Source organism: Schistocerca nitens, chromosome 12 (genome assembly GCF_023898315.1).
Source record: "Schistocerca nitens isolate TAMUIC-IGC-003100 chromosome 12, iqSchNite1.1, whole genome shotgun sequence".
Classification (NCBI taxonomy): Eukaryota; Metazoa; Arthropoda; class Insecta; order Orthoptera; family Acrididae; genus Schistocerca; species Schistocerca nitens.
The window spans coordinates 74,835,554-74,845,540 of record NC_064625.1 but is presented as its reverse complement, the minus strand read 5'-3'; positions in this window follow the sequence as shown (position 1 = coordinate 74,845,540).

Here is a 9,987-nt window from a genome sequence, read left to right as displayed (position 1 = left end):
TCCGTATTGATTTATCCGTTGTCAAGGGCTACATACACGTAAATGGAGACACAGCTGTCAGATCATCTACTTTCTATTTTTATTGTGTACTAGGGACGAATTGTTGTTGTTGTTGTTGTTGTTGGTGTTGTTGTTGTTGTTTTCAGTCCTGAGACTGTTGTTAACTTTTGTTAAGTTTTTAATTTACTTCTCTTAACATAATTTCCTTCGTCTTCTATTATTTCGTTGAAACGGTAGACAAATCTTTGATCTTTTAAAGATAATGATGCATTGTACTTCATTGCTACGTCGCTTTGAAAAAAAAGCATTTGCGAATTATGGTTGGTCCCAGTCTGTAGTACAACGAATATCCGGCGACGAGAGCGAGAAACTTCAGCACAGACTGCGTCAAAAATGGTTCAAATGGCTCTCTATGGGACTTAACATCTATGGTCATTAGTCCCCTAGAACTTAGAACTACGGCAGGTGGACTTCCATGGAGCAAGCTGCGCCGACCCACGAGCTGGAGCAGTCAGTTCAGCGTCGTGGGTCGGCGCAGCTTGCTCCATGGAAGTCCACCTGCTGCCGTTCTGGAGTCTGAAGATGATCCTTAAGGATTGAAACTGGTCACTCCGATTAAAGGAAATTTGCGATCTAGACTGTTTTTGAATTATATATATTATATACACTACTGGTCGTTAAAATTGCTACACCAAGAATAAATGCCGATGATAAACCGGTATTCAGTGGACAAATATATTATGCTAGAACTAACACGTGATTAGATTTTCACGCGATTTGGGTGCATAGATCCTGAGAAATCAGTAGCCAGAACAACCACCTCTGGCCGAAATAACGGCCTTGATACGCATGGGCATTGAGTCAAACACAGCTTGGATGGCTTGTACAGGTACAGTTGCCCATGCAGCTTCTACACGATACCACAGTTCGTCAAAGGTAGTGACGGGCGTATTGTGACGAGCCAGTTGCTCGGCTACAATTGACCAGACGTTTTCAATTGGTGAGAGATCTGGAGAATGTGCTGGCCAGGGCAGCAGTCGGAGATTTTCTGTACCCAGAAACGCCCGTACAGGACCTGCAACATGCGGTCGTGCATTATCTTGCTTAAGTGCAGGGTTTCGCAGGGATCGAATGAAGGCTAGAGCCACGGGTCGTAGCTCATCTGAAATGTAACGTTCACAGTTCAAAGTGCCGTCAATGCGACAAGAGGTGACCGAGACGTGTAACCAATGGCACCCCATACCATCACGCTGGGTGATACGCCAGTATGGCGATGACGAATAACGCTTCCAATGTGCGTTCACCGCGATGTCGCCAAACACGGATGCGACCATCATGATGCTGTAAACACAACTTGGATTCATCCGAAAAGTGACGTTTTGCCATTCGTGCACACAGTTTCGTCGTTGAGTACATCGTCGCAGGCGCTCCTGTCTGTGATGCAGCGTCGAGGGTAACCGCAGTCATGGTCTCCGAGCTGATAGTCCATGTTGCTGCAAACGTCATCGAACTGTTCGTGCAGATGGTTGTTGTCTTGCAAACGTCTCTATCTCTTGACACAGGGATCGAGACGTGGCTGCAGGATCCGTTACAGCCATGCGGATAACATGCCTGTCATCTCGACTGCTAGTGATACGAGGCCGTTGGGATCCAGCACGGCGTTCCGTATTACCCTCTTGAACCCACCGATTCCATATTCTGCTAACTGTCATTGGATCTCGACCAACGCGAGCAGCAGTGTCGCGATACGATAAACCGCAATCGCGATAGGCTACAATCCCACCTTTATCAAAGTCGGAAACGTGATGGTACGCATTTCTCCTCCTTACACGAGGCATCACGACAACGTTTCACCAGGCATCGCCGGTCAACTGCTGTTTGCGTATGAGAAATCGGTTGGAAACTTTCCTCATGGCAGCACGTTGTAGGTGTCGCCACGGGCGCCAGTCTTGTGTGAACGCTCTGAAAAGCTAATCATTTGCACATCACAGTATCTTCTGTCGGTTAAATTTCGCGTCTGTAGAACGTCATCTTCGTGGTGTAGCAATTTTAATGGCCAGTAGTGTATAAGTTTTATGAATCAAAGTATCTGGGATGTCACATTTTTTACCTCGTGGAGAGGAACTTGACCATTGAGATGCAACATCGTTTTAGGTCATAAGCAGAACTTGGCAGCAGCCATATTGTATGGCGTCGAACTTCATATTTCGCGGGTTTCCTTTATCGTAGAGTATGTGGTTTGCAGGGCTGTTGGCCGTGGACTTCCGTATGCTACAGTGTTGTCAGACGGTGCAGGATAACTGGACTTAGAATTCTGAGAGACGGCCAGTTTTATTGGCGCCTAAAGCGAACGACACGGCTGCGGCAGGTAGGTTTTAATTTGTACATTTCGCGCAAGGATCGTGAAGACAATATAAGAGAAATTAAGGCACGTGCAGAAGCGAACACTGAGGTGATGAAAGTCATGGGACAATGATATGTACATATACAGAATGGTGATAGTATCGTGTGCACAAGATACGAGATATGAAAGGGTTGTTCACTGGCACAGCTGTCATTTTCATTCAGACGATTGATGTGAAAAGTCTCCTACGTGATTATGGCAGCACTACGTGAATTAACAGACGTTGAACGCGGAATGGTAGTTTGAGGTAGAGGCATGGGACATTCCATTTCAGAAATGATTGGGGAATTCAAAGTTCCGAAATCCACAGTGTTAAGAATGTGCCGAGAATACCAAATCTGAGGCATTACCTCCCACCATGGAAAAAGCAGGGGCCGACGGCCTTCCAGACATCAGCGTTTGCGTAGAGCTGTCAGTGCTAACAGACGAGACACACTGCGTGAAATAACCGCAGAAATCAATGTCTTACGTTCGACTAACGTGTCTGCTAGGGCACTGCGTTGGCGTTAACGGGCTATGGCAACAGACGACGGTCGCGAGTGCCTTTGATAACAACACGACATCGCCTGCAGCCCTTCCCCTCGGTTCGTGACCATATCCGTTGGAGTCTAGACGAAGGGAAAAATGTGACCTCGTCAGACGAGTCCCGATTTCAGTTGGTAAGAGTTGATGGTAGCGTTCGAGTGTGGCGCAGACCCCACGAAGCCATGGACCCAAACTGTCACTAAAGCACTGTGCAAGCAGGTGATGGCTCCAAGTGCTGTGGGCTGCGTTTACATGGAATACACTGGTTCCTCTGGTCCAACAGAACCTAGCATTGACTGGAAATGGTTATGTTCAGCTACTTGGAGACCATTTGCAGTCATTCATGGATTTCATGTTCCCAAACAAGAATGGTATTTTTATGGATGACAATGCGCCATATCACCGAGCCACGATTGTTCCTGATTGGTTTGAAGAAGATTGCGGACAATTTGAGCGAATGATTTGGACAGCCAGATCGCCCAACACGAATCCGACCGATCATTTATTGGACATAGTCGAGAGGTCAGTTCGTGCACAGAACCTTCACCGGCAACACTTTCGCAATTATAGACGGCTATAAAAGCGACATGGCTCAGTGTTCCTGCAGGGGAGTTTCAACGACTTGTTGAGTCCACGTCATACCAATTTGCTGCAGTACGTCGGCCAAAAGCAGGTCCGACACGATATACTGTTCATTATGACTTTTGCCACCTCAGTGTACGAAGTTGTTTACAAATGTGGTATAAGTGTTTCCATTTTTGAGTCATTCAGGTGTTCAGAGTATCCAATTCTAAAGTTTAAGCTTTTCACTCAAATTCTGAATGGTAGTCATTGAAGTTTGATTGACGTACGCCTGTAGAACCTCAAAGAAATAGGTACAGGCAAACAAAACGTTTGAAATCTTTCTTTTCAAGTTCACCACCACTCATCTCGAATATGTAACGAAACGTTTCTCCCTTCACCTCCTGTATTAGTAGGACTTGTCTCGTCATTCCGGTGACTGAATATCGGAAAAGCTCCGACACAGCACACGTCTCCAAGCACAGAGGTGTCGAGGTATCCATCTCACCGTAGGTGGTTAAAATCTAACCTGCTTCACACACGGAATAGTTTCTAATCCATCCTAAACGAACTTTCTGGACCCATCCAAAAACTGACGAAGGGGATCTTACATAATGTCACCAAGCTGTTCGCCGGTTTACTCGGACGATCTCTGGTGACGGCGTCTGACTACCGTTGCCGGTGCCACTGCGAACTCAGACGACGGCGTCGTCGCTGTAGAGAATGGGAAGGGCAAACCCAGTCGGCAAATGCAACGCGAAGCGGCTGGCAAGCGATTGTAGTGACGTCATTGAACATCCAGCGTGTCGACCAGTTCACGTGGTGACCACAATAGGTGAATTGCGTGGACAGTTATCCATCGGCGAAGGTAGAGAGACGGCATTAATGGCGTTATTGAAATACTGGGCTACTGCACGACTTGGGCCCTCTAGGTACAGAAAATATGACCATCCAGAATAAAGATGTAAGGAAAACTATTTTGCATCAAGTTTCTCGTAGCGTTTCAATGTGGATGGGGAGGAGTTTTGGAGAAGAGACTCGAGGCGTTGAAAAATTCTGTGTGTCAGTGGTTGAGGAAGCAGGACTGCGATTTTTACCGCACAAGTATACCTGCTCTTCACGGAAAAAAACTGTAGATAAGAAATGGCGATTAAAATTAATAGTGACAAATTAATCGCAAAACGGGATTCGGTTTCTGAGAGCACCATCAAACTTAATTATGTCCCACCTTAGCGACCTAGCGTCGCCCCTGTCGTAGCGATGGGAACTTCTAAATAACTAGTATGTCACGGTTATAATAGGTGTTTTTCATTTTTATAGATAATAGAATAAAAAACTGACATTTCAATCTGCCATAGAATCAGTGCTAATATTTTCGTTTTTAAATAAACATTCTTCTTTCTGAAAAAAAATTGAGTAATATCTATTCGTAAAATTTGCATTAGTTTGAAATACTGCGTTGCAATGGAAAATTGGAAAAACGGTCAGTGGTATTTTAATAACAATGCCGACAGAAACGACCAACAAACACATCGCATAAGAACTGGTCAATAGTGTAACTGTTACCATGTGGCGTGACCTATTAAATGGTACGCGTGTACAAGCAGCGTGCAAGACTTCCGCCATCTGGTCTGTGTGGTAGTTCCTTACCGTCGTCGTCAGGCATCAGCAATATTATAGAACGGCACCACCAACAGTCTGCTCCATTTGGTTCAAAAGATCAAAAATGGGAGGAGTCACAACAAACTACGAGGACAAAGCTTGAATTTTGACAGTTCATTCACATACTTTACAATAAAAATTGAAACTAGCTCGTCTGCTGACTGCGACTACATAATATGCCTTTATCTGCTTGTAGCCCTTGAAAACGGACAAATTAACTCGAAAAGCTTTGTTGTTGAACTACCGTTTTCACCCTTTAGCGCTGACTATTGGTAATGCGCAAACAGTGGAATGTTCCTTATTTACAATTTGATTTTTGAGCAGAGTTCCAGAAAATTGAAATCAATAAGAAATTGCTGCTTTTTTGGACTATTCAACCACTTGTCACTTTTTGAGAAAAACAGCAAACGATAGATGGAATAAATTTTCTGTTATTTGCCTATTTTTATTGTATCTTGTAGAGAAAAAAAAATTATTTATCTCAATAAAGATCAGGTGCTGACAAAAAGCAGTGAGTTTGGTCTTCGAATACTTAGATTTATTTCTGAATCTGGAGGCATTGTTCACACAAGAAGTCACTTGAACAACGAGCTTCTGAAAACACCTAAGGGTAAAAGTTCGAGTGTTGTGACTCAAAATAAAAAACAGAGATAAAACATTATGCTCATATATGATGTTGATTAATAATGTAACACAAAACTTCTTTTTAAAATACGTTAATAAGAAGAATTTACTTTAACAATTTTGTTCCACATTTTTATTCTATGTATCTTGAAACTAAGAGGGTGAAATTTTTTTCCATCTTTGTTCGACTTTTACGTTTGCCATAGGAAATAAAGGAAATAAAAACCCGAAAATCGTTTGTTTCAGAAACAGATTCTTTTGATCGGTTTCAACATTCAGGCTAAACTGGTGTGGAGAAAATCGATATAACAGAAAACCGCTTGTTTCAGAGATAACCGCCATCCCTGCCTGTTAGTGGGCTCAACAGAGTAGCAAGGTGTTTTGTTGCACAGTTTGTTGGAGCAGCATTGTTACTGATAATGTGCTGGCGTAAGCTGTCGCCAGCTGACCGGTCGACAAAGACGAAGCGAAGGTCGATTAGTAGGCGCTGGATCAAGTGCGTCTATCACGAGAGAGGCCACAGACACACCGACAAGCAATTTTCCGCCAACGTTCTCTCGACAGCAGGTTCTTAGGCCGCCGCCGCTGACCGCAGGGCCTCACTGACTCATCAACATTCATCGCCATCGACGCGCGAGTCGCCGAAGTGGCGTCAAATCGAAAGACTTGCACCCGGCGAACGGTCTACCCCTACGGGAGGCCCTAGTCACACGACATTTACATTTTTACCTATATTGTCTACAAGAGGACTATTACTGATGAGCTTGTACGACAGAACATGGACTCTGTTCCAGTTAAGTGAATGTTTCCAGTACAAGTAAATAAAGAACCATATTAATCCACGTCTGCATCTGTGTTGAAGAAAGAGGATACCGGCCACCCATAACAACGTCCACTCCCTTTCTGCCTACGGTACAAAACTGTACAGTGGCGACGAGAATATAACAGATATAAGGCCTAGGAGAATTCCCTTCTTTGTGGATCTTCAGACTGCCATATAATCTAGGGCATCGAAAGCTACTGAGATTCTCTTGCGACAATGAACTTTTCTTCAGGAGGCTGCTTATCTCTAGCTCAACACTTAAGCCGAAAACCGGTTGTTTCTGGCGGGGCGAGTACGCTGCTTCCGCCCAGCTGCCGCGGGCAGCCTCGAGCGTCATCGCAGCTTTTTCGTATTGTAGAACAATTAAATATGTTTACTTCTTTAATGATGTTTTACTAACGCCTCTGGGCGTCAGGCAAGCATCCACTCTCCAAGCGACTGTTGGCTCGCCTCCTGGGATGGTGATCCCCGGCATCCTGACGTCCACCTCCCCTCAGCCGCTGGCCAAAGTAACGTCCGACTGCTTGTCGTTACAGTGCTAAATAGACCAAACAGGGGCTGGAAACCGTACAAATTCATGAAGATGGTTTTTTCTGAGTCTCCAGTCATCTGACCGGTTTGATGCACCACGCCACGAATTCCTCTCCTGTGCCAACCTCTTCACCTCGGAGTAGCAATTGCACCCTATGTCCTCAATTACTTGCTGGGTGTATTCCAGTCTCTGTCCTCCTCTGCAGTTTTTACCCTTTATAGCTCCCTGTAGTATCATGGAAGCTATTCCCTGACCTCTTAAAGATGTCCTATCATTCCGTCCCTTCTTGGCTGTGTTTTCCATATGTTACTTTCATCGCCGATTCTGAGGACAACCACCTCTTTGCTTAAGCCACTGGCACAAGGACCGTGCATTCGCATGTTGTGCGTTGATCGTGCCGAGTTTCTGACCTCGTAGCGTGAAAGAAGAGCGCCGAGGAGTCTTTCCGAACGTGCAGGGCAATATCTAGCGTGTCAGATATTGTGAACGTGCGTTTGAACGTTGACCAGTGTCAAGAAAGAACGCCATCTAAGTCAGATGACGCCATCACTCTACAGTGCAGAGTCGCGAGACGCCATTTTGGCTTTCAGTTCAAGCCCACATCTATACACGCCGTTTCTAAGTACCATCAAATTGCGGCTCTCTGGAAAAACGTATGATTTGTTGTAGTGAAATGACAGCGAACGTCATATTGCTGCTTAAAGAATTACTGTAACTTGCGTATTATGAAAGTATGCCGCTTCAAGGCAATGGCATAGTGAGGATCCATCAAAAGCGCATTTTTCTTGGCGCAATTTGTTACAAGTAAATGTCAATTAATAATATATCAACAATTAAAGCTTTCAGGGAATTGTAAGATGCTAAGTATGATGGTATACCACGTAGGAGCGGTGTAGTGTAATGAGTAGACATGATACATGCTGATTAGTGGTATAACACATGATGCGTTGCTGATTCGGGTATCACTGGACCGAAGTCGTCTTCTTTACTAAGCTTCGAGTTTTCTTACAGGATCTGAAACTACCTTATTACTTTAATAAATGGTTCAAATGGCTCCGAGCACAATGGGACTTAAAAGCTGAGGTCATCAGTCCCCTAGAACTTGGAACTACTTAAACCTAACCAACCTAAGGACATCACACACATCCATTCCCGAGCCACGATTCTAACCTGCGACCGCAGCGGTCGCGCGATTCCAGACTGAAGCGCCTAGAAGCGCTCGGCCACGGCGGCCGGCATTACTAATAGATCAGTACTCTATAATATACGATGCTATGTAAATATAAGTGCGCTCTTTATGTTGAGTGAGTTTGTTCATTTGGCTTTAAGTTAGCTTGCATTACCTGCAGTAAGACATTTTGCACTTTCTTGTTTCAAGTTTTGTACTTCATTTGTTGTAAAGATTCTGCTGCTGAACGGGAACAGTGTTGAATTAAGAATGACGTTAGAGTTTGCTAAAAAGTGAGAATAATGAAATAATTTTTATATTATGTGGAGAAATGTTGTAAATTTGTATCGCACAATTTGTAATGGAACTTTTGTAAGCCGATGCCCTTACTTACTGCACATGGTTCTTCCTTTTGACCTTACCTCTTGCTAATGGGTACTGAAGTTTTTATTTATGTGTACCACAGACAGAACAAAATGACTAGGATATGGACAAGGGAGGAAATGTGCGTTGTGATAGAGCCGCCGTAGGGATTTTACGCCCGTCGATTTCGTAAACAGTGAGATCAGTGTGTCAGACACCGCCGACTACTGACGCTGCAGCGCGCTGCGGTCGCTCATACCACGTTGGGACACGCGTGCCGTTTGCACAAGTCGCATGTTTTCTAAGCGTTCAGCAGCACGTTGGACTCGACATGCACAATGTTGACCTTCGAAAGCACGGTCCGTGTGCCGACGGCCTTACCTTATCAGTCCACCAAATTTGCAACATTCTTCCTCTGCGCCACATCTCAAATGCTCCGATTCTCTTCTGTTTCGATCTTCCCACAGTTCATGTCTCCCTGCCATTCAATGCTGTGCTCCAAAAGTACGTTCTCAGGAATTGCTTCCTCAATTTCAGGCATATGTTTGACACCAGTAGACTTCTCAGGGCTAGTAATGCCCTCTTTGTCGTTGCTAGTCTGATTCTTATGACCTTCTACTTTTTGAACAGTTTTTACGTTAAGTTTGTCGCTATTTTCATTTCTGCTATGTCTCATTACTTTCTTCTTTTTTCGTCTTATCTTTCCTTGATCCAAAATGACCGTCATTTAACAGTTCCTCGATTTCCCTTCCCATTATCCTGTATGTTATTCTTGTCAGCTACTTGGACACAAAAGCTGTGAAGCTGACTATACGATAGTACTTCCACATACCTGATCTTCCTGTGTTCGGCATTGAATGGATGATATTTTTCAGAAAGTTTGATGGCACATCGTCAGTCTCATAGACTCTACACACCAGCCTGCATGGTCGTTTCATGTCATTTTCGATAGAATGTTACCTATACCTTCTGCCTTACCTGATTTCCAATTATCCAAAGCTCTTTTATTAACCTGGATGTATGTCAGAGAATTTCTTAATAATGAGCTGCCTCAATGATGAATCTCGCACTGCACCATCTCCAAAGTCGCCACATCCCATAGCATATGGTTAATCTTTTCTTTAATGTTTTGTAGGACTCAGTATGTGAGACCCCATTCTAATTTTGGGTGAACTGTGACACTGCATAGCCAACTGCAGTGAATGCAGTAACTGTAGTAATGTTTACAAAATATGGGACTAGTTTTACGCCAAACGTAAGTGTAGAAAGTACTTAAAAATTGTATGTGCATGCATTTTTGATGAAGCTTCAAATGAGTTTATAAG